The sequence below is a fragment of the Anolis sagrei genome, chromosome 4 (genome assembly GCF_037176765.1).
Source record: "Anolis sagrei isolate rAnoSag1 chromosome 4, rAnoSag1.mat, whole genome shotgun sequence".
Taxonomy (NCBI): Eukaryota; Metazoa; Chordata; class Lepidosauria; order Squamata; family Dactyloidae; genus Anolis; species Anolis sagrei.
The window spans coordinates 193,150,413-193,171,495 of record NC_090024.1 but is presented as its reverse complement, the minus strand read 5'-3'; the positions used below and the strand labels follow the sequence as shown (position 1 = coordinate 193,171,495).

At 39.0% G+C, this 21,083-nt stretch overlaps 1 protein-coding gene across 2 annotated transcripts in view; it reads left to right on the top strand.

Moving 5' to 3' along the window:
• Nucleotides 1–21,083, top strand: part of LRRN2 (leucine rich repeat neuronal 2) — a 213,565-nt gene that overhangs the window by 25,849 nt on the left and 166,633 nt on the right. Inside the window, exon 1 of one of the 2 annotated variants that reach the window (XM_060772970.2) lies at nucleotides 5,365–5,435. The exons of the other annotated variant lie outside the window; for it this stretch is intronic. The gene's annotated coding sequence lies outside the window, so the exon portion shown is untranslated. Of the gene's footprint in view, nucleotides 1–5,364; nucleotides 5,436–21,083 lie in introns of those variants that run through there. 2 annotated transcript variants of the gene reach the window in all.

Here is a 21,083-nt window from a genome sequence, read left to right as displayed (position 1 = left end):
TTCCTCGTGGTGTAAATCAGCATAAGGTTCCATTTCAAGAATGACTGAATCTAATGGCTCTCTCTCTCTCTCCTGTAAAAGCATATGGTGTGCATGCCTGTGGGGCAAACCACAGAAAGATTTGGTTATGCAGGAAGAAGCATCAAACCTTTAATAATGTTTTGGGAAAGCCAAGGCAGACTTAAATATGTATGGATTCTAATAGTGAGAATCAAGATGTTATAAGTTTCTCATCTGTTCTTTCCTAACAAATGAAGAGAATTCATGGCAATACTGTTGGATAAAATGGGAACTTGAATGAGCAGAGAGTAATAAAATTAGGACTATGCATGAACCTTTTGGTTTCTTGGGCTGATGGAACAATTATATTTCATAGATTTCTACAGGTTGAGCATCCCTTATGTTAAATGTTTGGGACCAAAATCTTCCACATCTCAGTTCACCCACCCCACCCTCACCCACATTTTGGAAAACTTGAATATACATAATGAGGTATTTTAGAGCTGGACTTTAAACATGACATTTAGTTATGTTTCATACATAATCTTCTGCACAATTTTTAAAAAAAAAATGTGTCATGTCAGGAGCAACCTGAGAAATTGCAAGTCACTTCTGGTGTGAGAGAATTGACAGTCTTCCAGGACGTTGCCCAGGGGACACCCAGATATTTTGATATTTTACCATCCTTATGGGAGGCTTCTTTCATGTCCCCGCATGGGGAGCTGGAGCTGACAGAGGGAGCTTAACCCACTCTCCCTGGATTTGAACCGCTGCTGTATTGGTCAGCAGTCCTGCTGGCACAAGGGTTTAACCCATTGCACCACTGGGGTTCCAATATTTGTAATAACTTTGTGCATGAGACAAAAGTGTCACTAACTCAGTGACCCATGTAGATTACTTTGGATTTTGGATTTCAAGATTACAGATAGGGATGCTCAACCTGCATTGATTTATATCATTTGTTTCAAGACCGGAGGCTTAAGAAACTTGGAATTCAACAGTTGTGTCAATATAGCTACTGTGCATATGGTGAGGTTAGACTATTGGTCACACAAAGAGAGAAAACAATCTCACAAAGGAGTTGTGATAAAATTCTGTCAAACTACTTTGGACATACAGGACAAGTTCTGCTGATATTTGAACCAGTCTTTAGCTTTATTCAAAATGTACAGCAAATTGTAGGATCTTCACTGAGTTTTGTTGCCTATCAAGTGCTGTCAGAACTGTTAGTTTTTTCAACTGCAAATATGTCTCGGAAGCTGTGTGAAGCTTCATTTTATCTCAGCAGTGACAGCTGGATTCTGAGATTTCTGTTTCTGGTGATTACTGAAATGAGTTTTTTATTTTATTTTTCAAGTATTCTGTGTAGCTCATCACCAGGCATGGGATATCACAGAAGGGAAGCTAGAAAAGGAAAGGCAATCCTTTTTTGAAAATCATCTTCCCTACCTGCCGAGAGAAGTCACTCTAATTTGGTACTTAAGCAGGAAAACAAAAGAAATCTGGAAAGATGAAGTAAACAAAGATTATAGCTTTCTGAAGTGTTTCTTCAAAAGAAATAACAGAGCAGATACTTCATTCTCTACCAGAGATCAGAGTTCAGAACAGAGACAACAGAAACTGTTCATAATTGAACTAGGAAATAACGGCAGTTGATGGATAACTATAGCAGACTGAGGTTCTTATGAAACAGTAATGCCCTCCTGACTCTGGTACTAGTTTTCCACTGGAAAATTAAATTAGTGCTTCATGACTGCCTAAGCCAAGAAGAGCTTTACAGGACAACAAGACACATCCCTCAGGGGTAAAATCCAGAGCCTATTAAACTCAGTGGCTAGTGCTGGATCATTTTCATGCCATGTGATTTTCTTCCAAAGTATAGCTGATCAATTGATATAGTTTGACACTGTCAGGGCAGAACAAGGAGTTTTTTTAACAGTGGAAAGAAAGCTTTAAAACATAGGTGGCTCACCAAATGTTTTATGATGGAGAGTGTGTGCTTCTTCATTGGTTATCAAATCTGATTAAGAAGTAAAGACTGACTAAAGAAAGAAGCTGCAGCTTTATTTTAAGCCACCCATTAAATATTTAAAAAACTTTCAATGCAAAGCTAGGCTAGTTTTACTTCTGAGTAGATGCATGAGAATAATGATACTGGGGGAAAAAAATCTTGGCTTTTGTGATAAATGCTTCCTTGCTTATGAATTGGTATAACATGTGTGTGCTTCTTAATACCTAAATGTATATGTTCCTATTCTGACATTTGTTCATTTTTTGTGCTGGTCATCAACTATGTGTGTGTGTGTGTGTGTGTGTGTGTTTTGTATGTTTTCTATAAGTTGTGATAGAATGCTCAATAAAGCTATTAAAATACTACCAATTAAATTTTATATATTTTACATTAGGATAGCTGGATTATAGGTGAGAAGATGTTGGGTTATTAGAAACTATTCTGGTTTTGTCTCCATTTTAGAACACTTTTTATATCATTTTGTTTTGGCCATTCTTTGTGTTTCATCGAACTCTAGCCTGTTTGGATGCTAATTTCCTAATCTTTTTTCTGGGGAGGGGTCTATACTATGCCTTGCTCTCATTCCCCTGGCTCCTCCTTCATCATCAGGTTCCAAATGGTAAGAGTCAAGACAGTTTAATTTAAAATAAAGTGGAAGTGAATTTGCTGAGAATAAATAGAACTCCTCACCCATGAAGGGCAATTCCATCTCTCTCACCCGAAGAAAGGATCTTCATAATTCACTTTGGCTGCAGGGAGGGGGCTGGAGGGAGAGAATGAGTAATTTGGTGGTTTTTAGTAGATGATCCTTCCCTTGCAGGTAGAAAGTGAGCAACATCTCAATCTCCTCTGACAATCTAGTCCAGGTGAAAACATTTAAAGTAGCTACCATGGCATGAAGGAGGTGCATCTATCTAAAAGTCAAAGGTGTATCAGTAAGCCCCGCATCTGGATATCATTTTTGTGAGGAGAGCATGCCTACTAAGAATTTCACAAGGAAAGTCCTTTGTGAGCTTTTGAGGAATACCAGCAGCTTACCAAGATGAGATAGAGAAAAAAAGGTAGTCTAAAGTCAGGAATGTCTGGCCATCCATATGTTGTTGGGCTGAAGCCTCACCACCACAATCATTATTTGGCTATGTTGGCTAGGACTATTGGGAGAACATCTAGAGGACCATTTATTACCCAATCCTAGCATTATTGTTTAACTCAGAGGCAGAGGGCTTATGGTCTTTCAGATGTTTTTCAGCCCCAGCTACCATACCAATGATTAGGCTTGATGACAGCTGCAGTCCAAAACCATTTGAAGAGCTACAAGTTGGTCTCTTGACTGGAACTGTTAGTACTTCCTAACAGAGCCTCAGGGTGTTCTTTATTACAGCCCTTAGTTGCTAAGTCTAGATGCCAGATTTCATAACAAGCACAAATGTTGGGATGGACCTTTTACTTTTTCTAAGTAGGGTACTACAAACCCTCAGAAACTTGCAATATGCTGTCTGGTGCTCAAGAATATCTGACCTTTCATCATACATGCCATGTAAAAGGAAACACTCATTCTGTCCTAGATATAAATATTTATGTCAGTACAGAAAGATAGGATGGAAAAAAGCAAGTAGGAGCAACTACTATGTTCAGTTGCCTCAGTTGTTCAAAAAAGTGACTCAGCAGACTAATTGCCCCAGAAGCCTGCTTCATCTTGGGGTTTCTGGATTCTTTGTGTGCCCAATATTGCATTGTTTCACTTGTTCAGTCCAGATGTGACTTCTTCTGCTTTGTGATATTAACTACTGGATGTTATTAATCGTTTTTATCATGGGTGTTATTGCAAAATGCTCTTTCCCATACTACCTAAACACCACTTTTACCCTACCTATATGACCCCAATGTCATCTTTCCTCCATCCAATGGATTGGTGGCAAAAGAGAAGGTTGTGGTTGCTGCAGTAGTTATAGCTACATCTACTGACACCCCAGTTTTTTTGTACCTCATGCATACACATCCTGCTTTGAGTTAGGGTTGGGATTAATGACTCTCATATGAGGAATTGTAGAAATAGTTGGTAGCAACACACCAGCTTACTGGGCTCAGAAAAGGCAACTTACAGCCCCTCTTAGGTCTCTGGAACTATGTAATATCATGTTTAAGCATAAATACATACAAAAATGGCATGGCAGCAAAGTTTTTTGACATCATGATATCATTCTGGCACATTTCTAAACTGTCAACCAGCCAGCATTTCCTTTTATTTGCTGTTGCCCTTACTTTGGCATTTTGGTCTACTGCCTCATATGCTCTCTCTTTTCAAGGGCTCTCCACTGGACAACCAACAGTATGAACACTATGCAGTATGTTTCAGGTCCCCTTTATTAGAACATTCTTTCCCAACCCTATTGTAACGATCAGCCTGAGCTCTAGGGAATAATACTTCTAATAAATTCCCTAGCACACACACTCTCACGTTCCTTCGGCTGTTATATTGCCCACAGCTGTTCACCAATGTAAACTGGACTGAATGACCATTCAGCCATTAGTACCAATTTGAAGGAACGGAGTAGAGGACTTTGTTTTCTAAGGTTCCCACTGGACACCTGTTACAAAGCTTGATGCGTATTGAGGTATTACTGCCACCACTCAAATAGATTTTGAGAATTTAACTTGATGTTATGTCTGAGGTAAAGCTTGTTGTGTCACAGCCCTTCTTTTAACTCCCTCTAAAGTGTCTGAGGCGAAAAAGGTGTTAGAAATTTACTGGAACCGACTTGAGGGAATGAATCAATGTAAGGACTTCATGTAAAGTTGAACTAGAACAAAGTTTATTTAAATATATTGGAACAAACAACTGGATTCTTCTTAAAGTTACAAAAGCGTATATGGTTAGCACAGCACAATCTTCTTGAACGGTTACTAAGTCCTAACAAGCTTACTGAACTCCCCAACTGGGTATCTGTTCTTCGACGTGAGCAAATTCCCTCAGGCAGACTAAACCTATCTGTCCCCTCAGCGTATCTAGATCCCACTAGAATACTCTGTCTTTTAGAGAGTACTGACAACCAGTGTGTTTTTCCCACACACCAGTTCACAGGCGGCTATTGGCTCTCCAGGCCACTCTATAGCCACACCTGCCTTTCAAACACTCTCCCTCAGGAAATCTTCTGCTCACTCGAAAACTACCCTCTCCCCTCAGCTTAAAATCCAATCTCCCTCTCTGCTGTTAAACCCTTCTTTCTGTGATGTTAAATCCCTTCTCTCTGTGTCACAGAAGCTGTCTGCCTTTTTTACATTGACAGCTCCAGCTCCTCCCATCTGTCCTAGCCAATCCTGGGATAGCTAAACTCCTCCCCTCTGCTGATCTGACTTTCCTGGCATTCCCTCACTAAAATGGAGCCGGCTCACTGTCTTTGAAGGCTGCGGCCTAACCAGAAAGGTACAAGTCCATTACACCTGTCTCTAGCTTTAGTATGTTTTTGAGACCTGCTGTTGGCTTGTACTCAACCATCATAATCTGCTTCACCTTAGTTTTAGATGTATTATTTAAATACCCTTTCTAATGTTCTTTGTTAAATCTTCTTGTGATGTTTCACAGATGAAGTTAAACATGATGATCAAAAATGGTCAAAATATTAGAGAGGCAAGGCAGTGCAAAACATGGGAATGCAACATGAGAATGTCATCCTCATATCAATGCATTTGACATTGTAAAAATGCACAGTTTTAGTGCACTAGGTGTCAGAAAGTATATTTGGGGAGGGACCAACATTTAGTGGTAGTGCACATACTTTACATTCAGTGGGTCTTTATTTCTTGGCAGCCTGTTAAAAGTATCTTAGAGAATATATGAAGAGAAAGGTCTGTGCTTGAGACCTGAAGACTGCATTGTTCGTCAGAATGCAGAACACTGAGAGTAGGTGGAAAAATAGTCTGACCTGGTTTAATATTGTTTCTTGAAAGGTGTTTAAATGCTGGCTTAGGCTTATGCTCTTGACCTAGATTAAACTTTGAAAGAATTTGGCATCACACAAAGGCAGTATAAACCAGTATAAATCTGAAGAAGCGTAGGCACAAGAATAATGTTGCTTGTAAAAAGCAAACAGACAACCCCAGAAAGTGTGCAAATTAGGAGCAACTATGTATATGAAGACTTCATTCTTTTGGCTTCATTGCATTTCTCTGAACCCTATTTTCTTCCCATCCTTGTTTTGCACCATTCTGTGATACTTTCTGGTTGTGATCCTTTTTGAAATGCACACATATGTTTACAATATTTTCCCTAATGCGTGCAATTTTATGCTCATTATATCAGGTACACATTTTCCCCATTGTCAAAAAGGTGCCAGTACAGATAATTATTTTATCTGCACACTTTTTAGACCAATCATATGTTTTGTGTATCATAGGGGTGTGCAGACCTTTGGACCTAACCTTTATTCAACTTCAAACTGCAGCCCCATTCTTTTGGAGCAAGCAGAATTCTGGGAAATTTAGTTTGAGAAGGCTCTGACCTCTGTAGCAGAGTATTCAAAAGGCCCACCCTAAACTACATTTCCCAGAATTCTGCTCGCACCAGAAGAACGGGGCTGCCCATGTTAAATCCCAAATGTAGGTTAATCACTTGTGCTAAAATCCAAAAAATTATTAAAATCAGTGGATAGACTGATTGCTCTGAAATTTGGCAGGTTTGCTGCCATGCTCATGTTGTCTTACTGTGCCACAATTTAAGAGGATACCTCTTCTATTTTAAAAAAAAATATTTTTGACAATTTTCAAAAAGAAAATCTTAGAAATCAGTAGATAGATGAATCTTTCTGAACCTTTGCAGGATTGATGCCCTGCTTGTATTGTTTCATTGTGCAGAACTTCAAGGGGATACCTCTTGTAGTTTTAAAAAAATATTTGTAAAAACTTTTAAAAATTCCTAAAAAGCAGTGGATGATCAAAACCGTCTGAAAAATGTCAGAGAACTGATCTATCATTTTCCCCTATTGCTATTAATGGAACCAATCTTAATGAAGAAATTACAAGGCTTCAGAGATTCAGAATCAGAATGGGACCATCTTAAACTTTATGAAACGAAGTAGGGGGCCATCCAAATCTCTAAAACAAATTACTAATTGGATTTCAGCCATTTTGCACACCTCTAGTGTCTCATTTGATGCGCAACTTTATTTCTCTGAAACTGTATCAGGAAGCTTTGAAGATGTCTGTATTCTTGAGAAGAGGTCTGTAGCTTCTTGTTGCAACTGATTAGCACTATGAAAAGGCTACTTCGGTTCAGGATGTTGAATCTAATGACATTGTTTTCCATCCCTAGGATCAACTTGAGCAAGAATACGCCTCCCCTTCCCCTGTGGCTTGCAATTCCTTCTACCTTTCTCCTCCCAGCCACCCCCGTTTCTACTTTTTAAGGCTCTGTGTTGCTGTGCCTTGCAATTATGAGGGAGCTGCTACACTTCCCATCCTATCCATGAAAAAACACATGTCAAAGTTAATAAGCAGCTGACATTTCAGACATGCCCTAGTACATGCCTTCATGCTGCAACCTCCGAAATGACAAGAGAGGTTGATTGACACCCTTGTGCCCCCCTCTCCCTTGTGACGCTCTGTCCAGTGAAACCAAATTGTCAGCTTGCCTTCTTTGTTTCTTGATTAATGCCACAAGTTCCCTTTCAGCCTGGTATATTTCAACTCCCACCTCCAATGCTCCCCACCCCTCCACGTCACCCCCAGCAACCCATGGCATAATAATTGGGAGCTGCACTTCTCTTTCTATCTCCTGCGCACACCTGAGGAACGAGAGAACACAGCCCCCGGAACATCGCCTGAAAGCTGTAAATGTCAGTTTCTATGGCAACCCCACATTTTTCTTGTGCTTCCTAATGACTTATTGGCATTTGTTGTAATTTACAGCTTTTTGGCAGCTGGAGATTGGCTTGTCTCTCTGTGTCTTTCTCTTTCTCCCCCCTCCCCACTCCCATCACTCCGCAACCCAAATCCCTTTAATGTTAGACACACTAATTAAACAGGGCCATGAAAAGAACACAGCAAAGCCCCTCATCTCAACCCTAGTTAAACTTACTCTCACCCTCCTGAGCACTAAAAGCTTCCTCTTTTGAATGGACACCTCTTTTCACTGCACTTTCCGAGTCTAATAAATAGCCAAGAATTTACTATTCCACTCATGCTATTAAATCGTTGCTTATTTCCCTCCTGTCAGACTAAGGTTGAGGTGGGCAGGATATCTTCATGAGGAATATCACTTTGAATTGCTACCAGTTTCAGCAAGCTCTAGCTTGCCAAATGCAACAGTAGCAAGCAAGGGTATTAAATGGTGTGCTAAGTATGGCTTAGCAGTATAGTAAAGACCCCCATATCCATGGGAGATACATTCCAGGTACTCTTGAGGACACCTGAAACTGGAGATAATATAGTGAACTCTATATTTTGACTATACTTGGGTTGGAATTGTACTAGAGGATCCGGATAGGCCCCCAAACACTTTTGGGGTTGTTTTTTTTTCGAGAGAAAGCATTGAGGAGTTCATGCTGTAGAATCATAGAATCATAGAATTGGAAGAGACCTTATGAGCCATCCAGTCCAATCCCCTGCCAAGAAGCAGGAAAATCACATTCAAAGAACCCCCACAGATGGCCATCCAGCCTTTGTTTAAAAGCCTCCAAAGAAGGAACCTCCACCATGCTCCGGGCAGAGAGTTCCACTGCTGAAAAGCTCTCACAGTCAAGAAGTTCTTCCTTTTGTTCAAATGGAATCTCATTTCTTGTAGTTTGAAGCCATTGTTCCACGTCCTAGTCTCTAGGGCAAGAGAAAACAAGCTTGCTCCCTCCTCCCTATGACTTCCTCTCACATACTTATACATGGCTATCATGTCTCCTCTCAGCCTTCTCTTCTTCAGGCTAAACATGCCCAGCTCTTTAAGCTGCTCCTCATAGGGCTTGTTCTCCAGACCCTTGATCATTTTAGTCACCCTCCTCTGGACACATTCCAGCTTGTCAACATCTCCCTTCAATTGTGGGGCCAAGTAATTTGACACAATATTCCAGGTGTGGTCTAACCAAGGCAGAATAGAGGGGTAGCATGACTTCCCTGGATCTAGACACTATACTCCTATTGATGCAGGCCAAAATCCCATTGGCTTTTTTTGCCGCATCACATTGTTGGCTCATGTCCACGAGAACTCCAAGATATTTTTCACACATACTGCTCTTGAACCATGCGTCCTCCATTCTGTATCTTTGCATTTCATTTTTTTTCTGCCTAAGTGGAGTATCTTGCATTTGTCCACGTTGAACTTCATTTTGTTAGTTTTGGCCCATCTCTCTTTTGAATTCTGCTCCTGCCTTCTGAAGTATTGGCTATCCCTTCCAATTTGGTGTCATCTGCAAACTTGATGGTCATGCCTTCTAACCCTTCCTCTAAGTCATTTATAAAGATGTTGAACAGGACTGGGCCCAGGACGGAACCCTGCAGCACTCCACTCGTCACTTCTTTCCAGGATGAAGAGGAAACATTGGTGAGCACTCTCTGGGTTCACTCGCTTAACCAATTGCAGATTCACCTAACCATAGTTTTGCTTAGCCCACATTTGACTAGTTTGTTTGCCAGAAGGTCATGGGGGACCTTGTCAAAGCCCTTACTGGTCTATCAGGCAGAGCTGATACAGGGAAAATGCTAGTAATTTTGAGCAAGGCTTTATTAGGAAGATTTATAGGGTGCACATATATTGGAGTATTTACCAAGAGATCAACTGCTGTAAGAAAATTCAGCATCTTGACTTGTGCACTATTTTATTATTTTTTTTAAAAAAAAATGCTCAGGCCCCATCCTTCCAAAGTACATTCTTCACAAGGTAGTCTTCTGTTATTGTCCTCATAGTGGTTGACAGGGGACTAGAAGCCACATAACCACAAAGAGGTCACTAAGAGGATGGCAGCCATGGCAGTTAAATGAAGGGCTTTTTAAATATAACGTTTATAACTTTGCCATATTTTAGTGTGAAGAAAATACCACATCATTCAGGCATGATAGAAGTTACTGTCACATCACCAGTGCTGCTGTATGCTAAATGTACCTACTCTGTATGTTTGTATATATGAAAGTGGGCAGGGAAAACATTTCCTCCTTTGCCTGAGGCAGAAACATGTCTTAATATCTTCTAGGAAATGGTCCCAGTGTTTTCACTTTAGCTGCTTACATTCAAATAATAACCAACAAGGATTCAGCAAACTAACCCATCCAGACACACATAGAAAAAGATACACCACACACATACAATTTTGCAAATGCTTCTCACCCTTGCCTCAGAGCAAACCCTTGCCCTTTGTCACTCAAGACTGAGGGAAGGGCACACGGAGGCAGCCACTCTGAATCCCCTGTGGCTCTAATTGCAGAAGCAGCTGCCTCGATGATAATACTGTCTCTTGGCTGTGGCAAACAGCAGGAGAGAGCCTGCCGATTCTGGGTGGGGAGAGGAGGGAAGAGCTGGGGAGGGCAGAGACTCTTGCCAACAGATGTTCCTGCCTTCAACTCAGCATGGCAAGAGAGCAGAGTCTGAAAGACAAGACAAGCCAGCCATGCATAGAGGGAAAAGGGAAGGCATCAGGGGTGCTGCCCAAATGCCTCGGGCACAGTGTTCTCAAAAGGTTTTGCTCCCACTTAGCTATTAATGGCAGCCTGATGCTCGGCAGCCTGTCTTTCACTACCGGATATGAGCTCCTGCTATGTGAAATCGATCACAAACTTCAAAGTACTTCATTTCTATGTAGGGCTAGAAAATATCCAGAAATATTGGAGATGTGCAAGGGAAATAGGTGGAGACTTAATTTTGATTTTTTTATTAAAAAAATGCATAAATAATTAAATATATTCAGTTTGTTTATCAAAACTGAGTGGTGACTGTAACTGTAGAGCACTAACAACTCTAATGCTGTCAGCATGCAAATGTTTGCTGTGGAACATGAATCCATATTTAAGCTTCTATGTCTATAGTAGTAGAATGCTACTACTCACATCCAAAGTTTCATTGGCCAAAACAGAGAAACACTGTGATGCATTGCATCTTTCAACAATTTTTGGACTATCTTGATACCACAAATGTTTATTCGTTCCTTTTGTATTTGAGGGTGTTTACTGGGCATTCATAGCAGCAGTTTTGAGATGACTTCTCAGGCCAGTGTCTTCTGATTTGGCATGAGATATCAACAAGACCTTGAAATTACCATCATTGTGCAAAGGTTATTCACAGGTAATAGGTCCTGAATCTTTGCTCTCTCTTAAAGCCAGTTCTAGTTGGCCATAAAGGACAATAGTTTCCAGAATTGGCAAACGTTTCTTTCTGTTTTCTTTTGATTTCTTCTGCTTTCTTTTTATTGTGATGACAGATTACATCAGGATGTTTTCAACTATGAATTAGAAATAAGTTTTCAACCAAGCACAAGTTGTTCTGATGGTACTCTGTTTTTGGTGTCCACTGAAATCTTATATTGCATATTTCTAATGCACAAATGGTTTGGCAACCAAGCTTCTGATGACCACCTTCCCCCCCCCCCCCCAACTTCTCCTCTAAACATCACACAATACTTATAGAGTGCACCTTGTAGATGGAATGAGCAAGTTAGCCAGGTAAATATGCTGAACCATTTGGGTTGCAAACTTAGATGCCTCTTCTTATCCACAGTAAATACATATGCTGGCAATGGAGTCTGTGGATTTTGCATGAATTGAGCTTTCACTTAGTAATCAGAAACAATCTTGTTCATATAAAATCTAAGATCTAACAATGGCACAGCTTCTTGTCTTTGCTTTTGTTTCATGGTTTCTCTTGCAGGGCTTGGATTAGATGAACCAGTGGTAGACATAGCAGTTTCCACAGTTAATGCAATTAAGATTTAGTCTGAACTTGGAAGGAGCTAACCAAGATGCTAAACCTATTTAGTGGATAGGATTCAGCACTGGATAGCTACCTGGCATGGAAGTAGAAAGTTTGTCCATAACTTATTCACTCTCACCTCTCTAATGACAGCAAGGCAATCGGCAGAGTTTGGGAACTCCTTTTAGACTACAGTTCCCAGGATTATCCAACTTTGATATAGTTCAGAAAATAACCCTTTGTTTGTGTTATGGAGAGAAATGTATCATATTCATACTGGGAGAGGATTTGAGTCTACCAAAACATCTTTCCCTCACCATGTTCCCAACAACAGAAAAGACAACATCAACTCAAGCTGTGGTTGTGTATTCTTAAAATGGTTTTTTATCAGAGAGACAGGAAAGTCAGGAAGAAAAGAAAGAAGTAATGGAAGAAAAAAGGGAGAAGCAGGAGGAAGAGAGTGGGAAAGTGGGAAAGAAGAAAGAAGGAAAGCTGCTCTTCAACAACTTTTGATGTATCTAGAATGTATGGGCAGGGCAAAGGATATATGGTAATATTTTCTCAATGATGGGTGGCCTCCCTAGCATCTTAGCAACATTTAGTTTCATGTATTGCTTAAATCATGTCATAGAAATTCATCTAGTACTTTTTGCCTCAAGGTCAACACCTTTTGATTTGAAGCAGAAACCACGCAGCCCTCAAAATGTTCTTCATCCCTAGCTGGCATAAATCAATTAGCGCTATGGTCCAACAACATCTCAAAGCCCTGACAATCCCCATCCCAATTGCATACATTCTCTTATAGGAAGATCTTACTTCCTCCATACAAGCGAATCATTTAGCTCACTGTTATCAGACTTTACCTTCAGAAACACAACAAAATCATCCACTTACCACTCAGACCACTGAATTTGAATCTGAGAAGTCAGGGCTGCTAAACTGTATGCTCCCCTTCTCTTTTCAACCTTAATTTCGCCTTGTTCAGTTTAATCCATGCTCACATCTCCTGAGTGATCTGCTTCCCTCCTTACTATCAGGTTTATGTCACTATTAGTAAAGGTAAGATGTATGACATTCCAATGGGATTTCTCGCCATCTGATGGCAAATGGGGATTTTTAGACAGTGCAAATTGTACAAGCTGAACTCCTTGTCCAAACAGCTCAATGTTTAGCAATGAAGCAAGACTTTTGCAAAGCAAAAAGGTTTTTTCTAAATGTTTTTCTAAAAATCCATAGGGAACAGAGTAACTTTCAGAATACAAAAAAACCTCTAACTCCTATCTGTTAGAGCAGTGATTCTCAACCTTTCTGGGAGTTGACCTTCAACTCCCAGAAATCCTAACAGCTGGGAAATTGGCTGGGACTTCTGGGAGTTGTAGGTCAAAATGCCTGGGGATCCAAAGGTTGAGAACCACTATGTTAGAATGTTACCTTCCTTTGAAACATTTATAACTAGCATTTTATCCTGCTAAATGTATTTGCATTTGATTTTGTCGGTAGTCAAGCTGTCTTCTTAGCTAAGGAGATTTTTATTCATATTTAATTGGCTCCATATAATAATAATAATAATTATTATTATTATTATTATTATCCTTTATTTATACCCCGCTACCATCTTCCAAAGGACTTGATGCGGCTTACAATAGGCCGAGACCCAATACAACAACAAAAGACAACAACAATACAGCAGTAAATAAAAATCAAACAGTAAACATTAGCAATAAACAAGACACAATATACAATGATATTCCTGATATACAATGATATTCCTTTGGTGATGGAAAATTATTTGATCCACCTAAGGTTTCTCCCTATGGCATGGGGAAAGAAACAGTTTTAATTGATTCCCAGACACAAAACTCCATCTAAATTGATTTATTGGGTTGAGGGACACTTTAGAAGAGCATAGGAGGTAATGTAATGTGAGACTTTCAGTGGGGAGACAAAATTTGTGAAAGTGCAGAGGCTGGCCATAAGTTGTTCTCTTGTATTAAAAAGATAGCATTAAAGCTTGGGACTATGATAATTGAAACAGAGCATTGGAAACATTGTGGAGTTATAGATTTAAAAAAATAGAATTCCCCAAATCCACCAGCATCACCAGCAATGGCTGAGGAATTCTCAAAAACATAACTTTCATGATTTCTGATCTAAAGGGCCATTTGCCATCATATATATTTAATAGAGGCCATGGTCCAGGTAGTCAGGCATCTGATGTTCAGTGGTTATCTAGGAAAGAAAGGATCTACTCAATGTTGGCAAACTAGTGGAAAAATGGTGTCCGAGAGACACCCTTTTGGTCTTCCTTTGGTATAATTCTGGTGCCAAAGACCTCTTCTCAGGCATTTGAATCTTCTGCATATTGTTGTTAACTTATTCTCGTTTGTTTTAATACCTCTGGCTTTGTTTATATATTGTTCTTTTATAGCCTCATATTGCAGTGTTCTTGCTTTAATGCTGTTGCTTTCATTTGTTTTATTGTTTATTTCATTTAACTCTTATGAAGCTACCTTGGGAAAGTGTTGAAGAATGGGTTATAAATCAAACAATCAAGTAAAGTGAAATAAGATATTGCTAGAAGATGTACCCTGGTTAAAACCAGAGCAAAAGCCCTATTATGTGAGTTAGCTCCTATTGAGATATTAAATGCAAAGCAAAGAGATTTAACAGGAAGAAGCTCCCAGCTAGGTGAATAGGGAGTAACATACACAGGGTCTCAAAACATCTCATCAAAACCTGCCCTATTTTCTCTTATTATGTCCTTTCTATTCACATTGACATCAGAAGCCCTAAAGGAAAAAAAGATTTCTTTCTTCACTTTAAGAGAGGAGCAACTGAGAGCTCCACAAGTTCAAGGCTTGCATGACATAACTATCCCCACCACTGAAGTGGATGAGGAAGGAACATGTGGCTTCCAGTGCTATTTCATTGTTCCTTGAGTCCCCATCATGCCCTATATTTTTTACAAAAGAGCAAAAAGCATCCTCGTACTGCCAAACTCCTGGGATTTGCAGTTTAGGGAAAGCTTTTGAGAATTCTCAGCCATATAGGTCTAGTGCCTCAACCAATGGAATAATTGTGTGAATGGTCCCTTGAAAGAACAGAAATTCCTCAGTCATGAACAAATGGTTCTGAATAAATTCAAACCCTGGCAAATTTGATCAGATTGAAAAAATATGTAATCTACTACTCCATCTCCTACAATGAGTAGCCATATTGCCTGGGGGAAGCAAGAAAAATCTTGTTCTCTCACAGTATATGTTTAAAGAGATATTTTCATTGTATTTCCTATGTACTTGGAAGCTCTTGACATCTAATAGAGGCACTAGGGCCAAACTGTGGGTTGAGGTTAAGTGCTGATGGTATGCACCTATGTTTTGCCATAGGTAAAAAGAACACTGTGTTGTAATGCCCTTTTTTAGCTGGACCAGTCCAAACCATTTGGCAGGATGAAGCAGCTTCCTCAAGCAAGCTATTGTGGTGTCACAAAAGGGTATTAGCTCATTAATTTGCTATTTCACTTTTCCTGTTGAGGTTGGGGAGAGGTGCTTATGCGCTTCTTCGTCTTGTGTACTAAAATAACTTTCTTGAAATTTAGATATGTCCCTTGAATTGTGATGGTGGGTCCAGTTGCTGCTCTGCTTCAGCAAACAAAATGCCTTGAGCCAGCCTTGCTCTTGACACTGAGATTTTCTTCCTGATTATGAGCATGTTTTCCATCTGTCACTTGCAAGTCTATCATAAAAGCCAAAAGCTGCTTATACTATATCAAGGTTTCAACCATGCTTTCCATCTATTGCTAAGGGAGAAACCTCAGTGGAATCAGAAAGAGCACTGGAGATTTCCTCTTAATTAATGATTAGCTGGATTTCAAATTGCTTACACAAGATCATATTGCCACTGTCCTAACCTTGCTTATGATTAAGCCAAGGAAGCGTCATTCTCATTGCCATTGTGTACTCCTCTCTTTGCATCCATAATGATCCTTTGGCTGATTCTTTGCTTTGCCAGACATTAAACTGTTGACAGATTTTCTGCAGAAGACACTTCTCCCTCAGGATGACCCACCTTACTTTAGGAGAGTCTGTTCTAAGAAGGGCTTTCCAGACATGTTGGACTACATGCCCTATCATTCTCAAATAGCAGGGCCATCAGCTACTTCAAACAATCTCGCTGGAAGTTGGATACATTTCCTTGGCCTGGCTTTCTTTTCTAGTTATACAGATAGTGCTAAGAGTGGTTTTAATTTTTAAACACGTTTCTCTTGCTTGGACAAACATCCTCAATTAAAACAAAGATTTAGAGAGATCCTCCTTTTTGACCTTACTTTGTTGCTATATTCTGTCTTGGACATACTTCCTGCCTGGGGCAACACTGCTTTGAGCTGGAAATACTGTTTTCAGCATCTGCCATCTTGGAAGAGATAATGTTGATTTTAATTACTAATAGCCATTGGAAGTAGAAAGGAACAATTATTTTCTGCTTAATAATCATTTTCTCCACTTACTTCCAAAAGAGGAAAACTTTGAGAACTTTGATTTATTCAAAGACTGGCATTAATGTACCTCATCATTTGAATATTTTTTCTTAAAATATCTCTGGGTAGGAGGAAAAATCATTGTCTAGCTTTTTTTTTTTTTTTTGTATTAATAGCAGGAATGAAGCACACATAGAGCTCCCCCTTATCTGTTCAGTTTGATCTTCATTTAATCCAGGCATTTTTCAGAAAGATCCAGAAAGACAGGGATGCAATTTTTCGCTAATTTCATTCTCAAAGTAAGCAACGAATAGGTTAGCGATTTTTTTCACATATTATGAGAATGTATTTGAAAATTGCACAGTCTTCAAAGACTATTCACAATTCAGGATTTGTGGAAAACATGGAAAATGCTGTAGTTGGCAACTTATTCTTTGCAAAATTTACCAAACCCTTTCTCCTACTTTTTCACATTTTTATCTGAAGCTTTCCTTAAACATCAGTATTGAAACTTTCACACATCTATAAAGATAATTGGATAGAAATTGTCTGATAATATGGTACACCAAAATCAACCCCCAAACACTAATAGCATGGAATTTTAGCTGTACTGTAACTGATCATAAGGGCGAGTGAGGATTTAATTTGGTTATTTTTCAAAATAATTGTCCCACAAAATTCACAAGTTGCTCCATAAGTTCTTTTTAAGAATATGATATTTATTTTATTTCATTTTTTAAGTGAGAAAATTTGACCTTGTATAATAAATAATGCAAGTTACCTCCAGGATAGACTGCTGCAACCCACTCTATGTGGGATTGCCTTTGAAAACTGTTCAGAACCTTTAAATAGTTCAACAAGAAGCAGCCAGGTTAATAACTGGGTTGGCATACAGAGAGCACACAACTCCCATGTTGCACCCGTTCCACTGGCTGCCAGTTTGCTACCAAGCATAATTCAAAGTGCTGGCTTTGGCCTATAAAGCAATGCTTTGGAACAATACAATATGAATGGGTTCCTTCGTAGACAGGTTACAGGGACACACAGTACAAACTTTTCTAACAGTGAGTGGAACACGCTTTGTAGTTTAGCCAATGACAAAAACCTCATTTGGAAGCCGGCTGACAAGGGTGGAGCCATAGTGTTAATGAACCATACTGATTATTTGAATGAGATCCACAGACAATTATCAATAAGAGAACACTATCTTAATATAGAACGGGATCCCACACATCACATCCAATCTATTATAAAAACAGTGACAATGGAAGGACTGTCACTTGGATATATATCAGAGGATGTGTATAAGTATCTACACACTCCATGGCCCAGAACCCCTGTACTGTATATTCTACCTACATAAGAACATCAGGCCAGTTCCGGGCCGTCCTATCATATCAGGATCAGGCTCCATTCTAGAACCATTAGCAAAATTTGTGGATTACCATTTACAATCCTTTGTAAAACAGACTTCATCTTATGTTAGGGACACTAAACACTGTTCTGATGTCTATAGATGTAACTTCATTATACACTAGCATTCCAATAGAAGAGGCACGCACAGTATGTGAGTCTACTCTGAACAGGAGATCAAACTGTCACCCTCCCACTTTCTTTTTGTTGGACCTCCTTGATATCATTCTCGAAAAAAAATTCTTTAAATTTGACCAAAAATATTATTTTCAAATACAAGGAGTGGCCATGGGCAGCCCTGTTGCACCTTCAATAGCAAATTTATTTATGGATAATTTGGAAAACAATATAATTCTGAATCGTGCATATAACCCTGTAGCGGATAGCATAATCAAATATTGCAGATTTATTGATGATATCTTCATCATTATAAACTCACATCATGAGGCAGAAACATTATTATCCTGGATCAATACAGTACACCACAATATCAAATTTACAGGGAACATCAGTGCCACATCCTTGGTTTTCCTGGATGTCATGATTATAAAAGAAAACGACCGATTGAGGGTGAGAAACCACCGTAAAACCACGGGTAGAAACTCTCTGTTACACTACAATAGTTACCATCATTGGGCATTAAAAAATAATCTACCGTTTTCACAGATGCTCAGGATTAAACGTAACTCCTCGACCCAACAGGATTTCACTCAGGAGATTGAGGTAACGAAACGACAGTTTAGAAACCGGGGATATCCTGAACATATAATACAATCATCTTATCTAAAAGTAGCCAATATTCCCAGGTCTAAACTTCTAGAGAACAAGACTAGACCTAGAGTAGAAAGATTAATATGGCCACTTACTCTCACTAATATGTCCAGTTTAGCCATCAGAACAATTAAAAAATACTGGAACCTAATAAGGGACATCCCGGGCTGTGAAAGACCCCCATTAATAGCATATAAAAGAACCAAGAGCATCGGGGATTTTTTGGTACATTCAGATTTAACACATAATGTTCGGACCATGAAATCAAATCTGATTGGCAATTATCGGTGCCACCATTGCTCAGTGTGTAACCAATTGGTGGAGACAAAAAATTTTACACACCAACACCCACCATTGAAAATTAAATTCTCCCATTTTGCTACATGCACAACTAAAGGAGTTATCTACATGATTATTTGTGAATGCAATCTGATGTACGTTGGTCAAACTCGTCGAGAAGTGAAATCTAGGATTATAGAACACCGGAGCAAAATTAGAACTAATTCCAGAGACTCCATACTGTATAAACATTTTGATGATCTACGGCACAATCCTGAATCTTTTAAATACCACATATTAGAAGTAGTCACACAATCCAAACACATGGACTTAAACTCCTACATTAAACTCCTACAAAGGGAAACATATTGGATCTTCAGATTACGGACGGAACACCCACACGGTCTTAATGAATACAATTCATACAGTTGCTATATATAACCTTGAGATTTTTTGTATTATCCCTTGTATACTACACATCCCTGGGGAGTACATTACTCACAACGCCATCTAGTGGTGACTTCCTCCACACCTATAACTTTAAATGAGCCTTTAATTAACTTCTCTGTCTCCTCTACATCTGATGTGCATTTTCCTCTTTAAATAAAGGAAACCCCCAGATCCTGTTCATACTCGCAATTAGAATCAAACTTAGAAGCAGAGTATCTTGTGAGTATACACCTATTTGGTGAAATATATTGGTAAAACATTTATTTTGATATATGTAACGTTTAAATGTTAATAGCCACAATTTGTTCCTTTTACCTAGATCCCATTGCAAAAAAACTTAAGTATCTCTTATGAGAACATATGTAAAAGACTGAACTTTGTAAGTATTTCTAAATGCATTCTATTTCATTATGTTCAACCTATACAATTGTAAAATGTATTTATGTATGTAAAATTACAGACCACCCGAAGAAGGCCTAAAGCAAAGGCCGAAACCGGTCGTGGGAGGCTGATTCATGAACATACAACGACATCACTAAAAGACTGTACAGAACTTATTTCACATTGCTTAATTTTGTGACTACTGTGAATTGAACAGTCTAAGTTTCACAATTTACCTATTTGTTGGACTTATTCATTATGTTATCTTTATAAGTGGATTATTGGTGTTTAACCCATTTGGCCTATAAAGCCCTAAATGGCCCCGACCCAGTTTACTTCTCCAAATGCATCTCCCTCTTTGAACCATCACTGAGACTAAGATCTTCCAGGGAGGCCCTGCTCTTGGTCCCGCCATCATCACAGGTGTGATTGGTGGGAATGAGAGAAAGGGCCTTCTTAGTGATTGCCCCTCAGGTATGGAACTCCCTCCCTGGTGGGATTAGACCAGCCTCCTCCCTCTTGTCCTTCAGAAAGATAGTAAAAACTTGGCTGTGGGGCCAAGCCTTTGGGACAGTGCAATAAAGTAATAATAGGAAACCATGGCTGGCTTGAGATGGTTTATAACAATTTGATTTTAAAGTAGATGCAATTGATTTTATTGTTTGTGTATATTTATAGTTTGTTTTTATTCTGGCATTGAATGTTTTCTCCACCCTGAGTCCCTTCAGGGTGAGAAGGGTGGAATATATATTTTTTAATTAAATAAAATAAAGAAATAATCCAACACATAAAATTTTCTGTATTCAGCTCTTCCTTGAAAGTTTGGAAAGGATTCTTTATATATCATGTTACTGCTGAATTAAGATTGGCACCTCTCCTTTTTCCGAAAGGCCACTCAACATTGACATCTTCATGACAGACAAGTATAATATAATCATACTGATGCAACTCTATTTGTTAAATGGCTGAAAATCCTGCTTGGTTTGTTTTTTGATAAAATTCACCTATATTTGCAAATGTCTTCATACATTTGAAGGAGAGAACTTTAAAGAACTTAAATGTGGATGAAAGTAAAACAGTCAGATTTAGATTTATCCTTTTCACAAATGTAAGCCATCATTACATTGTATGAGGCTATCCACCTAATTAGTATTTAGGATCTCATTACTTAACCTTCCCACATGTCAAATAACATTTAATCTGTTGTGGGGGGAGCAATAAAAATATTCAGAAAATAAAGCCCGGCTTATTTTTAATTTTAATCAAAATTTTACAGGCATACAAAATGAATTAGGCTTAAGGTAAATTTCTGTACATCTCAAGTTTTTGTTCTTGCATGGTTCCTTGGTTTATGTCTTAGTTTAGGACCATGCACTAAAAGATACCCTGTGGGAGCTACAAGATATAATTGGTCACATTAA